Here is an 11,326-nt window from a genome sequence, read left to right as displayed (position 1 = left end):
CTGAATCTTAAACCAAGTGTTAGCGATGAATAAATTATGCTCTGTGCCAGATTGTAGAAGTCGGGTTCCTCTTTTATTCCTTTCCCCCTGTCCATATTTTTCTCCTATTTTTCCTTCTGCCCTTTCTTCTGCTATCGAATTGCAGTCCCCCCGACCACAATTAAAGTTTCCTTGTTTTTAACTCTCTGAACAATTTATGTTATCTGATCACATATTATTTCAATCTATTTGGTATCTGAGGGGCTAGTTGGTACATAAGCTTTTAACTCTGTGGTAGGTTGTAAGCGTATTGTCATATCGCTGGCTTGGTTGAGGAGTATCTTAGCGAGTGGCCGAATTTTTGCAGAGTCAAGCACATGACACGGAGCTGTTATGTTGTGCTGTCGGTACCCCAGCATGTAATTGTTATGGAAGTTTTAAGTGTTGCTACAAGTGCTATGACAGTGATGTAATGAGATATGGAAGTGGTTTCAGTGAAAAGCGCGCAAAGAAGTAATTAAATATGAGCAGCGCCGCCGATAACGCTTCTGTGTATCCGCTCTTTGCGTGTCGTACCGTACCGCATCAATCATCCGCGCCGTGTTCGGTCTCCTAGAATGAACTAATGGGAATCAGTAAAAATCAGTTGCAACAAAGGAGTGCAAAAGAGTGCAATCAAGTGTCAGTGTCTTGTAGCGAGCATGAGAACGTGCGTTCGGTCATCGCGTTTCCGCATCATCAACAATCAGCCGCGCCGCGACGGTTACGCGCACGCTTGTACAAGTGAGAACTGAGAACTGGAAAATTAACTCTATGAACAGTGTTAATCATTACTTGTGTCAAGGAAGACTGGTACCAAATATCTGTGTATGCGTGACGAGCGTAAGAATTTTCGTTCAATCATTCGGCTTCCGCATCATCAACAATCACCCGCCTCGCGTCGGTTATAGAATGTAAGCCGGCCGGTGTGGCCGAGCGGTTCTAGGCGCTTCAGTCCGGAACCGCGAGACTGCTACAGTCGCAGGTTCGAATCCTACCTCGGGCATGGATGTGTGTGATCTCCTTAGGTTATTTAGGTTTAAGTAGTTCTAAGTTCTAAGGGACTGATGACCTCAAATGTTAAGTCCCATAGTGCTCAGAGCCATTTGAACCATTTTTAGAATGTAAACAGTGCAACCCGCGATTTTCTTATCGTCTCAGAATATAGTTGTTCATACCAGACCTGCAGTCTGGAACCGCAAGACCGCTACGGTCGCAGGCTCGAATCCTGCCTCGGGCATGGATGTTTGTGATATCCTTAGGTTAGTTAGGTTTAACTAGTTGTAAGTTCTAGGGGACTAATGACCTCAGCAGTTGAGTCCCATAGTGCTCAGAGCCATTTGAACCATTTCATACCAGACGTAGGACAGTGTTGTGTTTAATGTTGAGTGGTTCCCGTAAAACCCGCTTGCATATTTAGATACGTAATTTCAGGCAAGCCAGCAGCAGTGTGGAGCAGAACAGTACGACTGCCGCGGGATCATCAGGTACTTGGTGTGGACAGAGCGCACGGTCACGAAGTGAAAAAGCAGTTTAAAGGGACCCCTGCCATTTGTACCCCCGGGTGTTGGGTTCAATTAATGTCTGTCTCGGCTACTATAATGCTTGCACTACACTGTTCACAGTAGCTTACCTGCATTCCTATTGCTTTATTCATTATTATACATAATCTTGCATTACCCGTATTTCATTTTGTGTTTGTAACCTTATACTCACATGACCAGAAGTGTTGTTCATTCCGCTACCGCACTTCTCTAATTCCCAGTATATAGAATTTCGACCAACCCATTATCCACCCTACCTACCCAGCTAAGTGATCTAACATTCAACGCCCCTAACTGTAGAATTGCAGTTTAGTTTTTCCTGATGATGCCATTCCTGAGTAACCCCCATCCAGAAATGCGTCTGTGGGACTATTTCACCTCCTTAATGTTTTGACCCCATCATTTAAACCAACAGTAGAGCTGCATGCCCTCGGAAAAAGTGACAGCTGTAATCCCCTTGCTTTCAGCCGTTCGCATCACTTGTACCGTAAGGCCATGTTGGCTAATGTTTCTAGCCCAGATCAGTCAATCATCCAGACCGCTACGCCTGCAGCTACTGAAAATGCTGCTGTCCCTCTTCAGGAACCACGGGTTAGTCTGGCCTCTCCACTGAGAGCCGTACGTTGTGGTTCAACCTACAGCACTGCAGTCTGTATCGATGAGACACGCAAGCCACTCCACCTCGGCAAGGGTCATGTTTCGTTGCTCTTAATGGACTTGGAAATCAGGAAAAGGGAAGCCCTGCACTGCTCAAAGAAAGATAATCAAACTGAATTACGAACGATACTTGGAACTCAGGCCAATGTGCATAAGTTAATACAAAATTAAATATTACAACTTTGCAAAGCATTAAATGCATATAAACATTTCTTCAATCGTCGAGCGGACTGATATTACATGCATGTACACATTTCTTCAATCGTCGAGTGAACTGACACATTACCTGACAGGTCTTGGTCAGATTCTTACGTATATGTGCAAAACTAGAAGACAGATGAATGACAGTTGCTCCCGCGTCAGCGTGGAGCACATATTGTAGGAGAGCCTGCTCTACGGAAATTCAGCGGGTAATGGTCGTCGGGCGTTAACGACGCTGCGTCGCAAAGTAGAAGTGAGGAACGGGTCGACCTGGTGTACGTTGGACGATGCTGCAGCCGCTGCATCGAGGAGGGCCAAGGAGGACTTCACGATCCAATACAAGACACGTCTGCATGCTCCCAACACCATAGGGAAACGTTCTGCTCAAATGGAGAGCAGGTACTGAGAACGGCAACCACTGAACGAAACAGTTTTCAAGAATCGTCATCGGTTTGGAGCAAGCGATTATGGAATTGTGGATTATAAGAAGTTACATTGAATCGTGGAATCGACTGTCACATTGAAAACGCTGTAGACATGCTTCCTTGCGGCCTATGAATGTAGCGGACAACGTTTGTTGTCTGGGTAGGTTAAGGGCTGATTAAAACTAAACTAAACTCCGTCCGAACAGGCCATGAAGGCCCAACGGTACCGACCGGCCGCCGTGTCATCCTCACCCACAGGCGTCACTGGATGCGGGTATGGAGAGGCATGAGGTCAACACACCGCCTTCCCGGCCGTATGTCAGTTTACGAGACCGTAGCCGCTACTTCTCAATCAAGTAGCTCCTCAGTTTGCCTCACAAGGGCTGAGTGCACCCCGCTTGCCAACAGCACTCGGCAGACTGGATGGTCACCCATTCAAGTGCTAGCCCAGCCCAACAGCGCTTAACTTCGGTGATCTGATGGGAACCGGTGTTACCACTGCGGCAAGGCCGTTGGCTGTTTAAGGACTGATGCAATAACGGAAAAAATCTGCTGCAGTTTAATTGTACCCTAACGAATGAACAAAAATAGAGGTCTAGGAATTTTCCTCATAGAATCTGTAGTACCAAAAGTAGCTAAGCAATTTGTCAAAGGGTTATTAGTATTTTTCAGTGGTAGAAATTAGTTTTAAATTTTTCTCCTTTGACTGTTGTAGCATTAGTTTTCTGTATTACTGTTATGATGTTAGGATCTTTTCGTAATATTTGCAGGTACAAACTGGAACAACAAACGTTGTAAGCTACAATATAAGGCCGCAGGGAAGCACGTCAGCAACGTTTACAATGTGACAGTCGATTCCACGTCCGAAAGAACAGACAGGACACTTTCATACATAATAAGTTCGTCTCGATGGGCAGGGAATCCACAGCCTTCAATTCGGATGAATATTTACGTAGGACCTCCAGGGGGAATCAGAAACTACCGAACGTGGAAGATATGGACGAGAACCGTGGCTAAGTGGTGCTAGGTAGGAATGTGAGTCGGACAGGAAACGAACCGAGATAGTACGCGCATTTACGATCAATACCGTTTTCGTGTGGAACAGAGGTTAACGTAAGTGCCTAGTAAGCAGGAAATCCCGGGTTCGAGTCCCGATCAAACACACATTTTCCTCCGTAGCCGCTGATTCCGCATAAAGTCCTGATGCAGCTGCTATCATTGGTTCCTTTCTCCACCTCCACCTTCAGTTTACATTAATTGTGGCCTTTGTTAGCCTTCCAGACAATAGCGTGCAATTGTGAAGAATAAATAAATGAATAACTACGTATGTGCCTAATCACTGGTAGCCATGTCAAATGTGATGATAGACAGGTCTGTTTGGCTACGAAATATCTGGTTGTTAGGCACAGCAAGAGATGGACTACAGCCAATGGAAATAAACACAGGAGTTTCTTGTGCGCGTAACATTTTGCGTGGTCCTCAGAGTTTTAATGTCCGAGGGAAAAATTATGATGTACTTTCGTAGATATACAAAATATGTGATACCTTCAACATGAATCCACATGAGTACAAATAACAGCACTGAAAAAAGAACGGCAAATCTGTCGACTTTTTCTTATATCCTCTGCATGAACTGCCTTGACATTTCAACAATTCCATGTGGATTCTATTTCTCAATCCACTGACTGTGCAGCCTGCAGCGAACGTTAGTGTTGGCCCTACTCCTGAACACCAAATTTTCATTGGCCATTACATTTTCAAGTAAAGATAGCTACCAAAAAGTCGTTTGTTTTGGAAATCAGCCTTATGCAAACAAAAAAATCAAATGGCTCTAAGCACTATAGGACTTAAGATCTGAGGTCATCAGTCCTCTATACTTAGAACTAATGAAACCTAACTAACCTAAGGACATCACACACATTCATGCCCGAGGCAGAATTAGAACCTGCGACCGTAACAGCCGCGTGGTTCCGGACTGAAGCGCCTAGAACCGCTCGGCCACCGCAGCCGACTTATGCAAACATAATTAGTTTATTTTTATTTTTCCCCAGACATGTTTCGACACCAATGTATCATCCTCTGTGGGCTAAATTTTTGTTTCTGTAAAGTACATTATCACATTTGTAATAATTTAAATACTGTAGCCCTAAGAAATACAATATTTGAAATTTGCTTCGTTTTGTTTGGACACTCACCTTAAAATTACATCGCTAATTGAACTGTACTATTGTACATCGATTATAGTGTTCGTTTTCGTTTTTTTTTTTTTTTTTGACAGTATGTCATCTGCAAACTAGCCATGGAGAAAATTATTGCATATTTTTGGAGAGCTGTTCCGAGGTAGAGGCTATATACGCTTCTGTACTTGCATTTTCGGTCCTGTTTCGTGTCCCTGGTTGCTGCCTCAATCAGCTACTATTTAGTGCATTGCTTTCACTAAGTTTTTCATAAATTTCCGCTCACTACTTCACCTCACAAGCACTTTCACAAAATGTGGCGAAATGAGGTCTGAGCAGACATTTCTGACAATACACTCAGTGAGATGTGTCATGTTGTTGTCGCTGCTCACTTGTTAATCGTTGGTCTTGTGTTTGTTATGGCGCTGATTTTGAATGTATGTGTGTGTGTGTGTGTGTGTGTGTGTGCGTGCGTGCGTGCGTGTGTACGTGTGAGAGGGAGGGAGAGAGATGGAAAGATGGGTGGGGAGAGAACCAAGAAGGCAGAAAGGTTTTTTTTGTTATGTTTTTTGTAGGGAGTCACCTTTGCATAGTTCATTGAGTGATCCAAACAGTGTTTTGTTGCACAGTGTTGTATTTTCGTTCAGGACTCTCTTTCCCTGTATTATTGCTTTCTGTATGTGGTAGTTCCCCTCTATTGTGAGTTATTTTTTTTCTTTTTTAATAGAGACTGTTGTTTTCTCTGAGGATCTTAAGATCAGACTCCATGTTTCGCGACTAGGCCCATAAGAGCGTGTGAAAGCATTCAAGGCAGCATACTCTCATTGACTCTTTAGAAACCTTATCCAGCGCGGCCACTGTGGTGTTCGCGTCAGGAAGTTTTGCTGGCGGACCATGTCCTCACACTATCTCCGAAACACGGAAACGCTCTCCGCGGCGCATCGCCTCTGTTCAGAGGCACTCTCAGCCGACGACGCTTCCTGCGTGCGTATTTTATCTTGACTGAAATAGCAGGGAGTGGCAAAACACCATAATACTTTAGACAAATTTATTTAAATATTCAAAAACGAAGAGTGTGAAAGCAGATTTTAACTTAGACAATACAATGCGCCCACAATAGACGAAACGAAATAATGAATTTAATTTAAAACAGTACCAACCAAAACCAATTATTAAACTCACAGTTAAATACCTTGAGCTATTTAAGTAAATTTTTCAACGATTAAACTCGTACAACTCAGTGACGATGTGTGAACTTTAAAACAAGAAACCTTCAATGTCTAAAAGATGCTCTTTAAAGAAAACAAAATACAAGGTTTACAACTTTAATTTCTAGAGCACGTGACCAAGCTACTTCTGCTGTACAAAGTGAAGGCTCTTTTTGTAATGTGGTCACAAGAACGACCTTTGTTAAGCAGAAGGTACGCCACGGCCTCCATGTAACCGTTTATAATGTCAAGGCTTTTACAATTCAAGGTTTTTACAGTACGATAAATAAGCTAACTGTGACACAATATACAGGGTGTAAACGATATATGACGCAAAAACGTCCTCTTAATAGAGCACAATTAATTGATTTCAGGTGCCGAGACTTGTGTAAACATTCTGCACAATACTGCAAGAATTCATTAAACAGAATCAACAGATTGCGAGGAGCCTACTCTGCCCCATCCGTCAACATAGCTGCACTGATGTACGCAACCGGTTCGTGCTGTTTCCCATTGCGCGTATTGGCATCGCGAGCGTTGAGTCGCAAACACATAGGCAACTACGGTCTGCGTGGTTGAGTCATTGTAATACTCCGATCGTTGACAGCCGTCGACTTACCAGTGTGGACGTTATTGCAACTCCGTTAAACGTTATGATGGAAGGGAGATTTTCTATCCCTGAGCTACAAGGTGTTCATTTAATTTATGGAGAGGAACAAGGGATTCCGAGGGTAGCTTGTAGTGATCCAGCTACACACAGTTAACAAAATTAAGACCTAACCTGCTATGTTATCTAGTTCAGTTATGAATCAATCCATGCGCAGTGACAGTGACTGAACCCTGCCACTGAATTTCCGCCAAACTACCATAAAACACTGTGTCAATCTTGCTCAATGCAAATCTGAAATGGTGTAAAAAAAGTAAAAAAAAACCACTCTGGTTTCGACTAACAAAAGTTTGACCTTTTGCCTAACATTTATCTGTGCATACACAATGAAGTACGGTACAACTGCTTGCATATATAGTTATGTTGGTGTAGCAACAGGACATTTGCTTCTAAGTGAACACACAGTGCTCAGTCTGACATATGTTATTATGTTTACTCGCATGTGCGTTTATTGCACTAATCGGATGTGCTTCATAATATGCTATACATCAATTCAGCTTAATGGCGGACGCCACAGTTCGAACAAACACAATGCCTAAATAATTGCACGTTAAATTCACTCACAGAAATTACGATTCACGCATGTTTCACACTCGCCAAAAGGTACTTAAAATATCACGCAGTGCCAGCAGCATTAAAATTATGAATGAAAGAAATAGGCATAGGCTTAGAAACAACTACACTAATGGAGGTCAACAAAGTCTACATTAATAACAAATGGTTCAAATGGCTCTGAGCACTATGGGACTTAACATCTGTGGTCATCAGTCCCCTATAACTTAGAACTACTTAAACCTAACTAACCTAAGGACATCACACACATCCATGCCCGAGGCAGGATTCGAACCTGCGACCGTAGCAGTCGCGCGGTTCCGGACTGAGCGCCTAGAACCGCTAGACCACCGCGGCCGGCTACATTAATAACAAAATGTCACTAACTTGACATTTATTTTAAAGAAGAAGCAAACTAAAGATTAGTTTCTTTGATCAAGTCCTAAGTAGAAAGTTTACAATCTTAATAGTTGTTTTAGTCTCTGACGAGAGCTAAAGCAGCTACCCTTATCTGCTACGATACGGGCGGTGAGGTGCAATGTCGTCGGCAGATTATCGTTGCAGACAGCGTGTTGAAATCAGCTCCGTCGTCTGTAGACGCTGCAGATGAATTATCTCATGTGAAATTTTCCAGTTGGCGACGATTTCATAAGTGGCGTATTATAGGTCAATGGATAGTTGGGCGTTTTAACAGTTGTTGCCAACATTTAGCTTTTTACGAGCGATTTATTATTAGTGCTCTCATGCACAACGCTGAAGTAATACAGTTGAGTGGAGGGTTTAAATTTATTTCGATCTCAGAATTTCAGTCTGTTCGTTTACCAAGCGAATAACGAGGCCACGAACTCGCCTCTGTTGGCGGTAACATGCACACTCATAATAAACAATTCCCACACGCCTGTGGCACAATTAACGGTTCATGCACACGATAGCGATGGCGCGAATATGCACTGAAATTATAAAGTATCTAAAATGCACACGGTACCATTACAGCGAACACAGTTCTTTCGAGAACGCTGTAACTACAATGTCGTCTGTCCATAGCTATATTGTCGTAGTTACGTGACACATTTCGTTTGGCGGTTTTACACAGTCCAACCTCTCTCTGTTCCTTTTAAACGTTTTTACCTTGCATTACAGGAAGGAGCAGAAATGCATCTCATCGTTAGTCAGTTTCGTTCGCACCGATTGTTTCACGACACGACGTAGTCATCACACTTTTTAACCTCCTTCCGCCGTCTCGTACAAACATGAGTGCTACACAACCTCTACTCACACTGTTCGACCCTCATATTCGATATTCTGATCGCTCTCGCTCTGCTTTTACAACGTTTCAGTACACATTTTAGTTTACAAAGTTATTCCAATCAAAATCAATGCAATAAAAGATAAACGAAGAATCAAAATATTTTACATATTCAATAGACAAGAAAACCTAATTACTTATGTCTAAAAGATAAATAGCAGTTGCATATTATTATTTTCAACAAACAGTTACTCATTACATTATAGAACAAAATAAACACTGTGGTATATCACCAGAAATCCAGAATACGAAAATAAGAAAGCAAGAAACGAAACAGGAAAACACCTGTTATATAGGTCTCAGTCGGTGATCCCTTCACAAGCTGTATGAATTTATCGAGAACGCTTCCCACAACTTCCTGCACGATCGACATTTGTTGCTGTTTATCAAAGATTTGTATCGTCATAATTGTCTACTCTTACACGACTACTTTGCAAATTCATCCGTAACGCAGTACAGTAGTCATCTTCACCTTCTTACTTTTAACTCTGTGCGCAAAACGTATTGTCTGTTCTGGTACGCTTCCATTTTGTTATTAAATAAGTCATGACATAGTACGAGTACGTATTTAATTTGCGTTGTTTGAGAGATACCGGCTCTTTACTGCCCCGCATAAAAGGCAGAGACCCAGAACACGAAGTACGTATTTGATGGCTGAGGAACAAATTCAAGACCGTATCCACGAAGATCCTACTAAGAGTACTAGAAGCATCGTCGCCAAATGGGTTTATTGCACTTTGAAAGAGGAGTTTCTGGGGTCTTACCGCATTTAAGCATACAAGCGTTGGAAGAGCACGATTTCCCTCCGTAACCATAATTCTCAGAATGTTTTTCGTTGCAAAGTGCTCAGCATGATTTTGTAAACAAAACAGTTGTTATTCGAGATGGAATAATTAATTTCCAAAACATGCACACGTGAAGTGTACACAGTCCGCGCCAAGTAGCAGTAACAGATTTTCAGTACCTGTTTTCCGTGAATTTATGGGCGGGTATAATCGATTATTACATTATTGGGCCTTATGTCTTACCAACACGACTGACTGCTAATAATTACCGAAGATTTCTAGAGGGAACATTGCAAAAAACTTTATTAGAAGATATTCTGTTAACCGTACGTCATAATATTTGGTTCCTCCACGACGGTACTCCAGCCGACAACGGTCACAGAGTACGAATGGATTTTAAGTAAACGATTTCCAGGACGGTGGATAGGACATCTTGGTCATCAATGGCCAACACGTAGTCTTGATGTAAATCCACTGGATTTTTACTTTTAGGGTAATATGAAAGAGCTTATTACTATCAGAAAGTAAATAACGTAGATGATCTTACGCAGAGAACTTTCGGTGCCGCCAATAGCGTAAAGATGTGTGTCTGAACGACTGCTACGAAACTCGATTCTCCGTAATGAAGCATGTGTCGAACGTAATCGTGGGTATTTTGAACATTTATTGTGGTATTGATGTAAGGGCAAACAGTCACGTGAGTTTCATTTTCGTTACGGTTGTAGTTGTTGTGGTCTTCAGTCGGAAGACTGCTTTGATCCAGCTCTCCATGCTACTCTATCTTGTGCTAGCCTGTTTTTCTCTGGATAACTACTGCAACCTATATCCTGAATTTGTTACTGTATTCATCTCTTGGTCTCCCGCTATGATTTTTACCGAACCCCCCACATCCAAACACACACACACACACACACACACACACACACATTACTAAATTGGTGATCCCTTGATGTCTCAGAATGTGTCCTATTAGCAGTTCCCTTCTTTTGGTGAAATTGTGCCACAAATTTCTTGTCTTATTTGAACAGAAGTCCTATTCCTCCGGCCACCGATCTTCCCTCATTCCCACTATATCTAATTTCAACCTATCGATTTTCTTTTATAAATTTTCAAACCTGCTTGCTCAATTAAGGCATCTAACATTCCACGCCCCAATCCGCAGAATGTCAGTTTTGTTTCCCCTGATGGCGATGACCTCAGTATTCCCCGCCCGGAGATCCGAACAGGAGACTATTTTACATGCAGAATATTTTACCCTAGAGGACGCTGTCGTCATTTGACCATACAGTAAAGCTGCATGCCCTTGGAAAAAAATTACGGCTGTAGTTTCCCCCTTGCTTTAAGCCGTTCGCAGTACCAGCACATCAAGACCGTTTTGGTTGATGTTACAAGGCCAGATCAGTCAATCATTCAGACTTTGCCCCTGCAATTACTGAAAAGGCTGCTGCCTCTCTTCAGAAACCACACGTTTGTCTGGCCTCTCAACAGATACCCCTCCGTTGTGGTTGTACCTACGGTATGGCTATCTGCACTCAGGCACGCAAGCACCCTGCGGACGGCAAGGTCCAGAGTTCGAGGGTGCCGGGGGGTGGGGTGGGGGTAGGAACGGGGGGGGGGTGATATAGAGTGGCAGGCCCCCTAGACCTGAACGGATAATTTCTTGAAACATCTTAGAATAGGGAGATGCCCTACATTCTAACAGAGACACAGCCCACTCGAAGTAAGCTGGTCTAATACCATAACAGTAACCGCAGCACGACATTTGTAACATTGAATACAGGGCCTA

General features: G+C 42.8%; 1 pseudogene; it reads right to left on the bottom strand.

Annotated features, from left to right (window-relative positions):
• Positions 1–3,244: 3,244 nt before the first annotated feature.
• LOC126261056 (5S ribosomal RNA) lies at positions 3,245–3,362 on the bottom strand (annotated as a pseudogene).
• Positions 3,363–11,326: the final 7,964 nt, after the last annotated feature.

This window comes from Schistocerca nitens, chromosome 5, assembly GCF_023898315.1.
Source record: "Schistocerca nitens isolate TAMUIC-IGC-003100 chromosome 5, iqSchNite1.1, whole genome shotgun sequence".
Classification (NCBI taxonomy): Eukaryota; Metazoa; Arthropoda; class Insecta; order Orthoptera; family Acrididae; genus Schistocerca; species Schistocerca nitens.
Note: the sequence above shows the minus strand (reverse complement) of the source record. Positions and strands in the feature narration are given on the sequence as shown.